Below are 16,606 nucleotides of genomic sequence, written 5' to 3' on the forward strand. Positions count from 1 at the left end.
CAAACAAACAAACAAAAAAACAAACAAAAAAAGTGTCTTTCTTTTATCAGACATGTAAGCAATTCAGATACTCAGTTCTTACATACAATCAAATAATGAAACTGTGACCATAATACTACTTCCAGATAACAAAACCACCAGTAATTAAATAATGGTGATTTACAATCATTCCCCTTGGGCTTTTGTTTTGTAGTAGGTTTTGTGTGTTCATTAATCACTCCCAGGTTTAAATTCCATAAATTTAAATTTAAACTGTACATTTCAGTCCCTATTCGATCTGCCATCCTTCCTCAGCCCCTCTGCTGGAGCCACCACTCAGTTTCCATAGCAACTACTACATAACAATTGCTCCTGGGATAGCAGGAGGGGAAAAAGAACAGGAGGGGAAAAAGTACAAAATCTGGGTATTTGAAGCAGAACACATTCTCTACGTTAGTGTGAACTACCAAGAACTTTTTTCTGTTCCCTATTTGGAAAAGTACTTAGCAACTTTCCTGAGTAGCACTTCCAGCCTCATCTCTGACCAGTAGTAAGAAATCCTTCTTCCATCTTCCATGGTCATGAGTGCCTAGCATGGATCGTCCCCTCCCCTTCTACCCACCTTTAGTTCTTTGCACTTTGACAGCAGGGCGCACACGATTGCTACGAAGTGGACCACAAAGCTCTGTAAGCATGAAATAATGAACGTGTCCATTAATCCACTCAGCCCATTTGATACATCATCTGAGATTTTGCAGACAGGCATACTCTGAATCCTACCTCAGTAATCATAAGGAACGTTTTCTTACGGGGATTGATTCTGTTATCTAACTCCAGAGAACACTTATTTTTGTAACTGGGGAGAGCAGGAGTCCCTTGTTAGGAGTGGAAGAATTGTTTGGGGAGCCCTAAAGTGTTTATTCCCAACTTCACTTTCCATGTAAAAATACCATTTGCACAAGGAATTCTTTCTCCTGTAGTTGTAGAGGATCTGGAAATCCGATCCAGTAGGCAGGGTGGTGTCCGCCTCTGTTTCCTAAGGAAGTCTGAGCCCTCTCTCCCTTTTTAATATGAGAATTCGAAAGCAGTGGGAAGTGATGTTGGACCTATCACAGCATTGCTAACAGACAGCCTATTACAGTATTTAATAAAAACAGAAACAGCATGCCTATCATAGGCTAATAAATCCTACCTCCTGCACGCTTTAAAAACAGTATGAAGCAGCTTTAACGGAGCGTCTGATAACTAATTTCAAGCATGGCTGTCTAGCGTGCCTGTCACTCCTATTGTCCTCCCAAACTCTTTCAGACATTTTGAGCAGAGAGTATTAAAGCTATGAGTTAGCAAGGGTTGTGACATTAATGGTCCAGAAAGGCTTTAGGCACGCGAGGCAATGATGATTACCGGTGGCTACTTGGAGGACTGCACTGGATTGCTGTCATTAAAAATTAAGCGTGGCTTTTGAGGAAGATGTGACAACTACCGGAGGTAGGATTTGCATGTAAAACAAAGGAATCTGTTGCTGTTTCGGGCTTTTGTTTGCTGTGTGCCTTGTGGGTTGTGAATTGCAGGCAGGTGCGGAGTGAGAGCAGAAAGGGGAGAGAGGGGAGTGGGGGACAGATCAACTTAAAGCAAAACACAGTGGATAGTATTATATTTTATGGCAGAAATGCCTCGAGGACAAACTGGCTCCAGGCTCGTAGCCTGCTGAGTGTGCATTCCACGTTGCTTTTCCCTTGGAGTAGAATGCTTAGAGGTCACGGAAAAAACAGTTTGCTTCTTATCTGTGGTGCCAGCTGGGCTGTTGGTGGGGTTGGGCGAAGACTTTGTAGGTGGGAAGCATAAAGGTCTAAGAAAATTTAAGAAGAGGAAGTGGTCGTTAAGACTTGAAACCTGTTAGATAAATATTTTATTCTCATGGTCAACGCGCTTTGATAGCCAGAGTCTAATTTTTAAAGGGGGAAATTGAAAGATTACAACGAATTTCCCTGATAAAGAAGTACTTCAGATTTCATTTATTATCAAAGAAAATTGGGTACCTTCGTCCATTTTGCATATTGAAAGGCTGATCCACACTGTTTGTATTAATGGTTTTGTTAAAGCAGAGCAGGAGTTTTAGATTAAAAGAAGGGGCTTTCTCTCTGTTCCTGCTCCTGCTTTTAGATTAGACTATTGCCAGGCTGCACATAGAAATAGTGATTCGTTAGAGGTTATGGACTTGACGTTGTACCTTTTTCTTTGCTTCTCCTTTTTTTAATGAATACCATAAAAGCACAATTCTCCTTGAAAGATGAGAGGGCAATTGGGTTCCAAAGTCGTGCAGCTAATGAGTGGATTTGCAGAGGAACTTACACTGCTTTGTACTTTATTATGGGATTGGTATAGCTCGATCAGAAAAGGCAATGTCAGGAAATCATAGGTTGAGATTTTTAAAGCAAAAATGCAATGGTCAGAAACTAATGTTTCCCCAACTTGACCTATGGTGCAAGTTTCAGCATTTGTCATTGCATATGACCCTCAACGAGAAGTGCCAGAAACATAGTGAGTGCATTTCTCAGTGCTATTGCGTTATTTCCCCCAATGGACTTCCCAAACTCCAAAATGTAAAGATGTTGCTTTATATTTTGACAAACCCTAGGTTCTGATGCACTGATTTGATTATAACAAATAATAAAGATTCATAGAATAATTGTATATTTATAAAAGAATGTAATATTCTTCTAAAACTTTGATGTTAATGCAGTATTAACCAGGAAAAAAGTGAGAGACAGTTATGTTATGCTTGTTTTCAGCTAAATATTGGAGTTAAAGCTAAGTACGGCTTTTTCTCTTGTCTAATGCAGTTGAGTTTGCACACTTGTGAGCTTCTGTATATATACTGCCATTCACAAAGTGAAATCATTGCCCTGTAGGGTATGGCATCTACGCTTAAAGTTGTACGTCTATTTTTTCTAACAGTACGATCAATATTATGGTACCAGACCAACTCTCTTGTCTAGTTGTTTATGTGACCAAGAGTACATGTCCATGAAATGACTGTATAAAATTTCTGATGCAATTGATGACTGTGACATAGTTTTCTGCCTCTATGTGGCCAGTGCAATGTGTGACCTTGACCTTGTAAAGTCCCATCCTCTAGCCAATTGTGCTCACCAGTCCAGAACCCATATATAACAAGAGAGCTTGTGATACACAAACAGAAATACACACACACACACACTCGCACACACTTTACATACTGCTGTGAGAAGTTTACAACTGAATATTATTTGTACTGTTTTCATTAATTATATTGATTTGAAAGAGATTTTCACAGCTCTTGTCTTGCCAATATCTTCTGAATCTAATCTCACCATTTATTTTAGAATCAGTCTGTGCCATACAGTTGTCAATAGGAGAAATTATTTTGCTATCATCATGCTCATAACACTTTACTGATAAACTAAAATGACTTTTCACAATTTTCACAGATTTATGGAAAAATTTGTACATTAAATCTTCAAGGTATATATGTCTAGACTGGACCCCGCAATATGAAAAACACAGGGGGAATATGGAATTTATTTTCTTTGTAAGATGTGGGGAAAACCAAACTAAGTAATTTAGTCAAAACAACCTACCTGGTATCACAAACTAATTTCATTACTTCTTTATATTGGTAGATATCAACCAAAGCACTTACACATATTTTTCCCTTTCAGTTTGTGCTATAATCTAGTAGTGAAAAACCAGCAATTCTCCAGCTATCCAAAAAACAAGTCCAGAATCACCCTGACATAAAAAAATAAGCAAAGCTTTAGTCAACCTCGTTTTCTCAGTCCCCACGGGTAACACAGCCAACGTATCAGTCACCAAGACACAATTCACCAAGTCCACAATCACCCTTATTCTCTGTCTCTCTCATGTACACACACACACTCATCATTCTACTTTATTGGTTGATATTGGACCAGACATTTCTCAAGCTAACACAATCTATTCTTCGATCAGCTTTTTCCTCTTCTCAAAAGATGATAACAAATGAACCTTCCAAAAATGGTCTTGCTATTATATCAAATTTTAAAAGACTATAATAATGTATATAAAATATAATCCTAGTTTTTATACATATGTGTGTATGAAAAAAACTAGAAAAACATATATCAAAATGTTAGAAGTTCTCTTAGTGTGTATTATTGGTGCATTTTATTTTCTTTATTCATTTATAGTTACTAAATTTTTTTCAAAAAACTGGTATTGTATTAATAGTCACAAGGAGACTTAAACAGTTTTATTTCCTTTTGTGACCACGTTGCCCTTTCTTCCCCATTATCATGCTTCATATCATCACTTCAAATTCACCCCAAATTCTAAAGGCATTTGTTGGTCTGAGCAAGATTGGGCAGAAAGGCTATTCTCCTATCAGAGTCTCTTTGTCCTTGGGTTTCTTGGTTGGCACATCACAAAAAACTTGGCATCATCCTCTCTAGTAGACTGATGCCTCCTAATTCTTAACCCAGTTTTACCAGAAAAGGAGTGAATATGTGCACACACGTGTGTGTGTGTGTGTGTGTGTGTGTGTGTAAAATTCTCCCTACTTTATAGGTAGAGAATTTTTCAATCTCCTTTGCTGGCTCCTAATTGATTTCTAAATCTGTAAGTGTTGGAGTACTCCATGGCTCAACTGGAAATCTCTTCTTTATCTACACTTACTCCCTAAATGACTCCAACCTCATCTCAAGATCTTAGAAACTATCCATAGACAGAGAGCTCACAAATTCTAATCCCTAAGCTGGAGTTTTCCCCTAACCTCCAAACTTACAAATTCAACTACCCATATAACATTTCCACATAAATGTCTTACAGGCACTTCACACAATATGTTCAAAGCTGAATTTCTGAATTTCCACACAAAATGCCCTCCTGCCCTATTTACCTTTATGTGTAAATGGAAACTCCACTCTTCTACTTGCTCAGAAGATAAATTCTGGAATCCTCTTTGAATCTTTTCTCCCCTGCACACAGAACAGAAAATTCCATTGCTTCTACCTTCAAACTGTACCTAGAATTTGATTATTATTCCCACTGCTACCACTCTGGGCAAGTCAACACCAACCCTCAGATTATAGCAGTATGCTCACCATGCATTGAGCTTCTGCTTCTGTCTCCCCTGCTCCCACACACACATTCTATTCTGTATCCAACACCAGTGGCTGTTTCAGTGTTGAAGTTAAATCATAGTATCTTTTGCCTGTAAGCCTCCAACATCTTCCCATCTGACTACAGATAAGAGCAAGATCCCCACAGTGGTCCACAGGCTATGTGTGATCAGTCCAGGGTTCTTTCCTCTCCTCCTTGCTTTCCATTCTCCCTTTAGCCCTTAACTTTAGCCACACTGGCTTTCTGACTCTTCCTCAAACCTGCCATGTACTCTCAAACCTCAAGGCCTATGCCCACTATCTCGAAAATTTTTCCCTTACACAGCCACATGACTCAGTCTCCCACTTTCTTCAGTTCTCTGCCAAATGTCCTTGAACAGAGAAGACTTCCCTAAAACTCTTAAATCATACCCTCTTGCGTGCTTCCTATTCCAAGTCACTGCTTTTTCTCCATGTATACCAAATTATCCCCCACCTTACTATATGTTGTTTTTAACTGTCTGTGTCTTTCCTGCTGGAATGTAAACTCTATGAGAACAGTGACTTTGTTATGTTCCCAGATTTATCTATAGCATCAGTTGTCGAATGAATAAATTGATGAATATAGGAACTGAATGTTCGTCCCCATCAAAACCCATCAGTGACATTAGGCTCCAAGCATAAGTTTATAACCTGAGGGTCAAAGCTGTGTCAAAATGCCCTGTTGCTTTTTCCAAAGAGAAAGATATTGAACACCTTGAGGAAAGTCAAGGAGATTTATCAAGATGATTTTCTTTCTCCTCTCTACACAGGAGGGAAAAAAATATCACATCACTGATTCCAATCTATGTCAAAGCAAATAAAAATTCAATTTGCCTGAATTTGATCTTATCCAAAGATGACTTCTTTTTCAAAAAGACATCTCACAGATCTGTACAAATAACTACGGACATAAACCTGTTCTGTATTTTCTCTTCTGTTAGTGATGAGAGAAGGGATGGCAAAACCAGGTTGGAAGAGACAACTGGGCTGAATACCCCTTTCTGAGCATACAAGCCCCAGTAATTTATTTGGCTATAGGAATCAACTAACAATAACTAATAATAATACTAGTCATTTACATTTCATTTATTGCTCTCAAAATCAGGATGGTTAGTCTCATGGTCTTGTTAATCATGACCTCTCTAGAATTCATAAAGTACATGTCTTCAAATAATTAAGGTATAATCAAATGATCTTATTGTCCATATTGGTTACAAATAATAAAGTTACAATATTTCTAGAAGGTTCCATAGTCTAGAAAAGTAGTGTGATGTGAAAAGGACACAGCGTCTAAGACAAGCACAAGCGGTAGGAAGAGATAGGCTTGATCTGACTCTCACCTTCTCTACTTCATAGTTATGTGACTAGGGGCAAATTTTAAAACTCTTACAGTTCAGTTACCTCACGGGTACCTCTTTGGGTTAGAGATTAAATGTGATCATGTGAATCAGTACCTCGTTAGAGTACTTGGCACAGAGGAGATGCTTAAAAAGTAATAGTGTCCTTATTGTTATTGTCATTTTTTTCCTCACAGTATGCCCAAATCCTGGATACCATACTTAACCATTGAACAGCTAGGAAAACTAAGATGTAAAAGTTACTCAAACTCCGCAAGGTCAAAGAACTAGTAAACTGTCGAAATTTATTCTCCCTTCAGCCATAGAGACTCCTCACAGATAGAATGACAGACTAACCTTCTTTAAGGTATCTAGTGACTAAAGGCTGCCAGTGATTAGGGGAATTTTTTTTAAAAGACAGAATCTGAAGAAAAGATTTTTCTTTTCTTTACGAACAATGTATTGTTCGTACAGGGTGCTTCCAAACAAAAATGAGACTTAAACACCTGTCAAACAAGTTACATGAACACTAATTTACTAAGAAAACCCCAGCTTCACAGCCTTGAAGACTGAATCCTACTTCTGCCCATTGCCAGTTGTCAAAACCTCCCTGAGCCTCCTCTGCTTCAGCAGAAACATAGGTAGAAATAGTGCACTGTTCATGGGGTTGTGAGGATTAAATGGGATAGTCTGTGCATAGCTGTTAGCACCATGTGTGTGCATAACACATAGTATCTATCGTAGATGAAACTTTTTAAAATAATATATATTATATATGTAACATATTTTATATAATATATATTGTTATATATTTTATATATATATATATTTATATATTATATATCATACCACTGAGAGATTTAATTTCAAGTAAGTCCTTTAGGTCTTATTTCTTGGCATTGCATACTGCTAAAGTCATCTAGATACATTTAAGAACCACGTACACATTAAGGTATCGCATAAAACTCAAGGTGTTTGAGCACCTAGCCAGCACCAGAAACAGAATTTTTGGAAATGTTTCATATTTGCTCATTTCTGAATAGATCCAAAATGCAAGAAGCAATCCTGGAAACATCAAGAAAATATCAGCTTTTCTAAGATACCAAACCCAATTTTACAGATTCGTGTTTAAAAACCTTATCTGGCGTGCCTGAGTGGTGGAGGTGGGGAGCTCAGTCAATTAAGTGTCTGTCTTCAGCTCAGGTCATGATCCCAGAGTCTGGAATCTAGCCCCACATCAGGCTTCTTGGTCAGTGGAGAGTCTGCTTCTCACTTTGCCTGCTGCTTCCCCTGCTTATACGCACTCTCTCTCTGTCAAATTAATAAAATCTTTAAAAAAAAAAAAAAAAGAAGAAGAAGAAGAACTTCATCTGAGTGCCTCCCCTTAGCTCTGTCAGGCTCCATTTTCAACATCTCCTGTCTCCACTCTGACTGTGGCTACCTGGGCTTTATTATTTCTAAACTGATCTGATGAACACATCATGTAATAAGACTTCAGTGTGAGACATGCATAAAATTGGCAATTACCACCATCAATTATTCTAAATTTAACATTACCAATTTCTTAGTGCAAAGGAATTCAATTTCCTTTCATTGCTTAATAAAAATTAGTACCTCCAATTAAACTATTGGAAGACATTCTCAAATACAAACCTACTACATAAGCTAAATTTTCTTTCATCAGTTCTGAACTTCATCTGACACCAAACAACTTCTCCAATTTCAGATTCTTGAAGGTCGGTTTGTATCACTGATGATCACATTTGTGCATTTGTGTTTCCTTCAATATTGTGTCATTTCTCAGATTCACCTCTTTAAGTGCAACTGGTCCCAATAGTAGGGCCTCTCTCCAACAGTGTGGATATGCCACTGTCATAAAAATGTCACAGATATTCAAGGTTTGATTTTTTTGTTTTAAATCTTCACAGGATATTGCTCCTTTTTGCTCTAAGAATATTCTGTGCATGGTTTTGCCATGGCCCTTAGCACACTGTGCCATGATCTAATCTAATTTGCTCCCCTCTTCCCCAGTAAAATTTTAAGTCCCTGCAGGTTAAGGACTGAGTCATAGTCATCTCAGTACTTCCAGGGCCCGGCAGAGTCCAGAGTCTTTAGCAAGTGGTTGATGCTCTATAAGTATTCTTTTTTTTTTTTTCTAAAGATTTTATTTATTCATTTGACAGAGATCATAAGTAGGCAGAGAGGCAGGCAGAGAGAGAGAGAGAGAGAGAGAGGAGGAAGCAGGCTCCCTGCTGAAAAGAGAGCCCGATGTGGGATTCGATCCCAGGACCTGGAATCATGACCTGAGCCGAAGACAGAGGCTTAACCCACTGAGCCACCCAGGCGCCCCTCTCTATAAGTATTCTTGAATGAATGAATGAATGAATGAATAAGGTCTATACTAGATTTCTTAGTGTCTAGTTTGACCTAAGGAGGGTAAATGACCAAGTGGATAGAAAAATCATGCACCTCAGAAAAGAGTGGGCATAGAACTATTTTCTAATAAGATAGCCCTGGACCTGCCCTGTGCTTACTAACTTCTCATTCACCTGTCCTCTCATCTCCTCTCTTCATACTCTCCAGCTTATATTGTCTTTGTTTCCCCACCCTTCCTTCGCTCCTCTGTCGGCCCACAGCTGCTACCCTGGCTTTCTAAAGAGTATGGTGGAGCCTTTCATTTGAAGACAACTTCGAGTCTGACAGCCTCAGACAGCAAACACTGAAACCCCCTCCTCATCAAAGCCAGGGTGACAGATGAGCCTGGGTGAGAATTTCAGCTCAGGGGGAGGGGAAAAATAAATCAACTGTCAAAATGTCAAGACTTCTGACTTCCTGGGAAAGAGAGAGAAGATGCTTATACCACCAGACAGCAGGGCTTTGCTTTACATTTGCCAGCATTTGTATTAAATAGGGAAAATGTCAGATGAATCCCACGTTCAGGTTCCTTGTCACTTTGGTGTTTTCCTGAGTGTGAAATTAAACCTCCAGAATATTTTGGACATGGAAGCTCATTTTCAGTTTTCAACAAATCCATTCGATGTGCAAATAAGAATAGTTAGGCAAGTAATAAAATATACAACTAATTTTTAAAGTATAATTTCTAGCCCAGATAATTAGTTTGTAAACTCCTTGAGAGCTGACAAGATATTTTTATAATTCTTACATGAACAGAACTGTATTAAAAATATATGATTTTTTTAAAAATAACTTTTTGATTGATATACACTCTTCTCCTCATCCTATTCCCTGAGGTAGAGTCATAGTACAGAAATCAGGTAAATGACTTATCATTATTTACCAGGCTGCTTGACTGGAGATGTAGGGTTCTAGAAACCACACAAATCTTAATTGCACTGAATCCCCTTTGTGCACTCTCGTGCAGACAGGACTTTTACGGAAGAGGATGGAAAAGGGGGGTTGTGAGCTCTGATGTTGCCTGTTTATCCATAGAATTTTATTGTTCGCAGACATCTCTGTCATTGGAAGTAATTTATAAAACCAATCCACGTAGGTAGCCTTCTACCAAAGGAGGATTCAATTTGGACTTTGTCAAAATAAAGCCCTTACAAGACTACATGTGTCTGGGGAATTCCATTGTACTTTGTGATATAGTTTAGGACTTTATAAATAATGAGTTTGGTTAGACTTTTTTTTTTTTAAGTCTTTTAATTATTAAATTTTTCACTGGAAAGCTAACAAAGGTCAAGTATCTGATGCCATAAATCTTATCCACAAAACTAAACTCTCTTTCAAAATGAAACTCTTAGGAAGTTAAAAAAAAAAATAAATAGGCAATTCAAATGCAAATCCAGAATCTTTGTTTTTTCTTGTAGATGCAGAGGTTCATTCTGGCTGTGCTACATACAGCACCTTATGAGGTTGAGAGAGAAGCACTTGGTAAATCTTTTTTTTTTTTTTTTTTTAAGAATTTATTTATTTGAGAGAGAGCATGAGCAGGGGGAGGGGTAGAGGGAGAAGACTCCCCACTGAACAGGAGCCCAATGATGCTGGGGTCCATCCTAGGACCTCAAGATCATGACCTGAGCCAAAGGCAGATACTTAACCATCTACTAACTGAGCCACCCAGGTGCCCCACACTTGGTAAATCTTGCCCATGAGATAATTCTTGAATGTTCTGAGTTTGGTTTTGTACAGTCATTTGAAAACTTCTGACCATGTGAAGTATTTGCAGCTCCATCAAAGTGAACTGGAATTTCCTTAGAGGGATTGTATTTCTGTAGTAAATCTGGAGCCACTGGTTGTCTTTGGATTTTTTTTTTTTTCATTTCCTGGTATATTCCAAATGAAGAAATTAAGGGGGAGGGGGGGAACAACCTGACATCTGGGAGAAAATAATTCCTAACTTTAGAGGCAAAACTCTAACAGGATTGATCCAGTTTCTTCCTCTCTGTGGGAATAACCAATGACTGCTTTAACCTCACTTCCTAGCAGTTTTATTTGATCCTGTATGGTGCTTGGCAACAGTCATGTGGGGCTTCTGTGTAGACAACTCAAGGTAACTATTTGCTTTAAAAACATAAAAATAGAACAGTACAGGACTCAATTCTCTGTTGGAATGAATAAAAAAAAAAAAGTTGAGAGAGGGAAAGTTCATAGCTAAAGGAGAAGGAAGGCTTAGATAATATGTTACCAAATTTGAGAAAATCTCTTTGGATGTATAAAAAATAACAATAGCCATGGTAAATAGAATGTCTGTTACAGAGGAGCCTGGATAGCTCAGTCGGTTAAGCATCTGTCTTTGGTTCAGGTTGTGATCTTGGGGTCCTGGGATCAAGACCCATGGGCCAGCTCCGTGCTCCGTGGGGAGTCTGCTTCTCTCTCTGCCTGCCATTTCCCCTGCTTGTGCTCACTATCAAATAAATAAATAAAACATTAAAAAAAAAAAAAGGAAACAAAGAATGTCTATTACAGCCTGCTTCTCAGTCTTCTAGGCCTATTTCCCCCTGACAAGTGGATCTAGTGTCTGCTGAAATGAAACTGTGAAAAAAATGATATAAAAATAGGAGATATGCTCTGATTTATATGCCTATAAGAAAAGTTGCCTTGCATGTAATTTTGATTTCATATGGTATTTAGTTTGTTTACTGGAAGAAGATTCTTACCCTAGACTGATGTGCTCAATTGTCCACATTAAAAAATCTATATCTATTCTCCATTTTGCTAGCCTTTAATTGATCAGTCCTCATTCCATGTCTGCATTCATTCAATTACTCATTCATTTATTCAATGAATATTTACTGAGTATCCACTATGGAGTAGGCACTATGATGTGCACTGAGGTTACAATGTTAAGCCAACTCACAAATGACCCCATCCCCAACCACGGAGGTTACAGTCCTGGATCAGAAAGATATTTTTCTAATAGTCACATGAATTAATGTAAAATTACAAATGTAATAAGTGGTAAGAGATTAATTAGAGACATGAATGTAGTCAAGAATGTCAGGGAGAGTATCTCTGAAGTAGAAAGGACTAAGATGCTAAATGAAGAAGCATGAAAATAAAAAAAAAAAAGAAAGAAAAAGCAAGTGTAAAAGCAGCAGGAATTAGAGGAAAAGCTTTCTGGGCAGGGAAAAAGCACATGGAAGGCTGAAGTATGGCATCGTCACTTATTCAGTGTTTATCAAGTGTCACACCTGTAGTGGGAAAGGGTGGGAGGAGGTGGGAGAGGATGGGAATTTCCTGCTCTTATAGGGCTTGCACTCTAGTGAAAGACAATCAGGGTTTTTTTTTTTGTTGTTTTTTTTTTTAATTAATGAATGATGGGCACCTGGGTAGCTCAGTCATCAAGTTTCCTCCTTCAGCTCAGGTCATGATCCCAGGATCCTGGGATCCAGCGGGCATCAGACTCCCTGCTTAGCAGGAAGCCTGCTTCTCCCTCTCCCACTCCCCCTGCTTCTCCCTCTCCCACTTCCCCTGCTTCTGTTCCCTCTCTCGCCGTCTCTCTGTCTCTGTCAAATAAATAAATAAAATCTAAATAAATAAATTAAATTAATGAACGAGATAAAAAGGAAGCCTCTTACAGAGAGTAAATGGGAACTATCCTCTGAGAAAGGGCCAGTGTGGCTAGAGAGCAGGGATCAAGCTGCATGTGGTTAAAGATGAGGCTGAAGAGGCAAAAAAGCAACTGGCTAGGTGAGCCCTTACAGGTCCTGTGAAGAAGTTTGTTTGTTATGTGAAGAGCAATGAAAGTCATCCATGGTATTAAGCAGGAGGTTGAGAAGATATCTGTGCTTTGCAAAGGTATCTCTGCCATTGTTCTGCTGCAATGTTGTGATCAAAATGGAGGTGAATAAGTGGATACAGAGAGGTCAATGGAAAGGCTACTGTAATAATGCAGATGAAGATAGCTTAGACTGGGTGGCAATGAAATGGCAGACAAGTGGCCATTTGGGGGAGCCATGTTCAAGAAGTCCTATTAGAGAGTTAGTGATGGGCTAAATCTGAGAGGATGTGGGTAAGGAAGAAGGAGGTGTCAAGGACAAGTTTAGATTTCTGGCTTGAGTAACTGGATAGATGGTGAGGTTATGAACCCTTGAACATGACTAGAGTTCTCTTTGATCAAAAAACATCTTGAAATCGTAGTCTATATTTACACCTCCACTTCCTTGCTCCCCATCTTTTTAAAACACTGGTATATGAATTCTGATGATACTGGTTTCCTATGATTGCAGAAAAAGTCACCCAATCTGGCTTTTCACAACCCTCATGACCCTCAATCATTCTATATATATTTTTATATATGATATATGATACATATACAATATATATATGATACACACACAGAGAATGATTGGATTTTTTATTCTTGAAATCCTCTCTTTCCTTGATTTTAATTGTGTTTCATTTCCCAGGCCCCTTCCTACTTTACCGTTCTTTCCTATCTTTCCTCTTTGCTAGATCCTCTTTTTCCTTTCTTGATTTTTTGTTATACTTTTCAGTAATTGAAAATACTGTTGTCAGGGCCCCTGGATGGCTCAGTCCATTAAGCATCTGCCTTTAGTTGAAGTTATGATACCAGGGTCCTGGAATGGAGCCCTGCATCAGGTTTGCTGCTCAGCGTGGAGTCTGCTCCTCTCTTTCCCTCTGCTCCTTCCCCTGCTCATCTTCTCTCTCCCAAATAAAATCTTAAAAAAAAAAAAAAAAAAAAACTGTCTCTACTTTCATCACAAACCATCTCTTCAATTGTGGCCTTGCTCCCCAACCCAAGTCCCACATTGCCTGCCACCTAATAGACATTTCCCTATGGCTGTTGTCTTCACTTCTGAACTCACTTGGCAGAAATGAATTTACGGTAAGGCCTAATAAGTCTACTCTGCCTCGGATTTCTATTCATTCGGCTACTAACGGCCCAGCTTCTAAAGCCAACTATTCTTTGAATCCTTCCCCAACTATAGACCCAACTGGCCTGAGTCCTATCGAGTCTTCCTTCAAAAATCTTAGGTGTCTGCATCTTTATTCCTCTCTATACAAATACACCCCCTTTGTTCTCATACCTTGGTTGTTACGATAGTTTGCTTGCCAACTTCCTTGCCCCTAGTCTGATTTTTCTTTTTTTTTTTTTCAAGGTGCTATCCTTAAATTTCTGGCATAAGAATTACCTGGGGAGCTTTTTAAAAATATCAATTCATGTGGCCTGTATTCAATCAGAATCTTTTTGGGCAAGGCCTGCAACTTTAATAAACACCCTCACTAGATCTCTCACATGTAAATTTTGAAGGAAAAAAAAAACTGTTTTAATCTCTTCCCACCCTGTTTTCTCCCTCTAGCCTTTCCCAATGAGTAGCTCCAAAGCATGACCTTGATCATGGAACTTCTGTCATCACAGCTCTTCAGTGGCTCTTGCTTAGCCAAGCAAATCAAGCCTCATCCAACAAGATAGGTCATCACAGTCTCCAAGTTTTGGTGTCCAGATAAATTTCCAGCCTAATCTTTACCTCCCCTTTCTCACCTTATATTACAATTGAACTGTACCACTTGCAACCCCTCAAACATATCTATCACAACATCCTCATGCCTCTGTCCCTTGGCCCAATGCACTTAAAACACCCAGGAAATGTCTCCCTCCCACTCTCCATTTCCACCTGTCCAAGTCCTACCAACTCTCCAGTGGTTCCTTCTGGATAGAACCTTCTCTCAACTCTTTCCATTTTCCCTTCTTCCTTTCCCTTCATCATCCACCAAGTTAGAGGGGACCTCTCTGGGGGTTGAGCTCTTTCAGCAGGTTTTACATTTTGCTACTTACTTACTACATAGTTATACACGTACATAATTTTTCTTTTTTTTTTTTTAATTCTACTTCTAAATTTCATGAAGAGACACATTTATAAAAGATACTTTTATGGAATAGAAAGAAAGTTGACCTGGGCTCAAAAATCCATCTCATGCACGCCCTTGGGAAAATCATTTAACTTCTCTAAGCTTCATCTCTGTTAAGTGGGATAGTGTCACTTACATTATAGGCTTTGGGTCAGTATGAGTTGAGGTGTCTTCTAAAAAGCTGAACCATATGAAATTGCTTAGATTCAATTATTTTCACCTACAAAAATCGAAATTTCATTATATCTAACAGTCCTCCTATACTTTAGTACATTTTCCTTTGAAGTACTATTGTGTCCCACACTGTGCTTTTCCTCTACTTCATACATCAGCCCCTTTGCGCAATATATATATGTATATTTATATAATATTATGTACATATTATATTCATTATATATTCATTATATTCATATAAGTATAATCTTAGAGAGAAAAGAGATCAAGAAAACGTTACACCAACACCAAGTAGACAAACTCTATCTACCTCCACGCTTACTCTTGCCTATTCCTTTTCAAAGCAGGTGAACAAACAGCAATTTTAATAATAAGCTAAAGCAAGCTCTTTTCTAATAAGAAAGTTCCGTTAAATAAAGGTCAGCAGGAAATGTAACAACACTCATTGTCTCTTGTTTATGGTCCTTTGGGGCATGACACAAACTAGCTCAAATTCCTCCCCCGAGCATTTCCTTACCTAGAGTTTATCTAACTCACATTATACCTCCCCTGGCTGGGATCTTTTGTCATCATTTAGAACATCAATGAGACTTTCAAATGCAACTTCTAAACAAAGTGTGCAGAACTGGACGCTTCCCTTCTGCTGTGTTTCTCTACCGTTGCAACAGTATGGAGAAAAACCTCTTGATCAACTCACCCTAAGGGAACTCTGAGCCTGAGAAAGTCAGTGTTACATTGTTTTTATAAAAGAGCCAGGAAGAAATTGATGTTTTCATGTTCCTATTTAGTGTTCACTCTTCAGATTTATCAGTCCAAGGAATTATTTTTGTCTAATGTTCCTTTTTTTTTTTTTTAAGATAATTTGTCCCAACAAAGCATTATGCTTAAAAGTGTCCTCAAAGAGACTATAGGTTCTATATCACACTCCAGGGGTTAGGAGTGAAACAGATGCCACAAGAAAGGTACACAGTGCTTGGGTATTTTCATAGAGAAAGATTACAAATTGAAGCTAAGAAAAGGATAAAGCTCCAAGAAGAAGCATCAGTATTAACAGGGTTCCAATCTACCTCCTTTTTTTTGTCTCGTTGACACTTATGTGTCACTTCTGTGACATTGAGCAAGTTAATTATCATCTCTGTTCCTCAGTTGCCTCCTAAATAAAAGGAGCCCTTCACACCTGTCACCCAGAGGTAGGTGGCTAGTACAGTGCAGCAAGAAGTATGTTGCCCATGGTTATGATTAAGGTGGGAGTGGGTAATCATGTCAAATGTTACAGACTGTTCAACTGGGAAGGGCTTTGGGTGTTTTATATGGATTTTACTGATTCATTGGTGAAATGAGAGATTGCTTTCCAAAACAAGGTTAAGCATCAAAATTAAGTTCAATATCATTAAAAGAACGAGCAGATGGTGAGGAAGCAGGCCATTCTTTAAAAGAATTTTTCCTCAAAAAGCAAAGCAAGAGTGAGGGCTGTTGATAAAGAGCCCATAGGGATACAGGAATGGTCTAGATACCCTTTCTTTTGAGAGGAGGAGCCTGAGGGCCTCTTGTGGGTGAATTTGTGTCTTATCTCATTTTGTATGTTACACATAGAATTCACACAGAATTAATCTGAGT

The 16,606-nt window shown here is 38.5% G+C and overlaps 1 protein-coding gene across 1 annotated transcript in view; it reads left to right on the forward strand.

Moving 5' to 3' along the window:
- Positions 1 to 1,024: 1,024 nt before the first annotated feature.
- Positions 1,025 to 16,606, forward strand: part of KCNMB2 (potassium calcium-activated channel subfamily M regulatory beta subunit 2) — a 234,124-nt gene continuing 218,542 nt past the window's right edge. The window contains exon 1 of the mRNA XM_032875384.1: positions 1,025 to 1,467. The gene's annotated coding sequence lies outside the window, so the exon portion shown is untranslated. The remainder of the gene's footprint in view (positions 1,468 to 16,606) is intronic.

Source organism: Lontra canadensis, unplaced genomic scaffold, assembly GCF_010015895.1.
Source record: "Lontra canadensis isolate GAN:19392208 unplaced genomic scaffold, GSC_riverotter_1.0 scaffold56, whole genome shotgun sequence".
Taxonomy (NCBI): Eukaryota; Metazoa; Chordata; class Mammalia; order Carnivora; family Mustelidae; genus Lontra; species Lontra canadensis.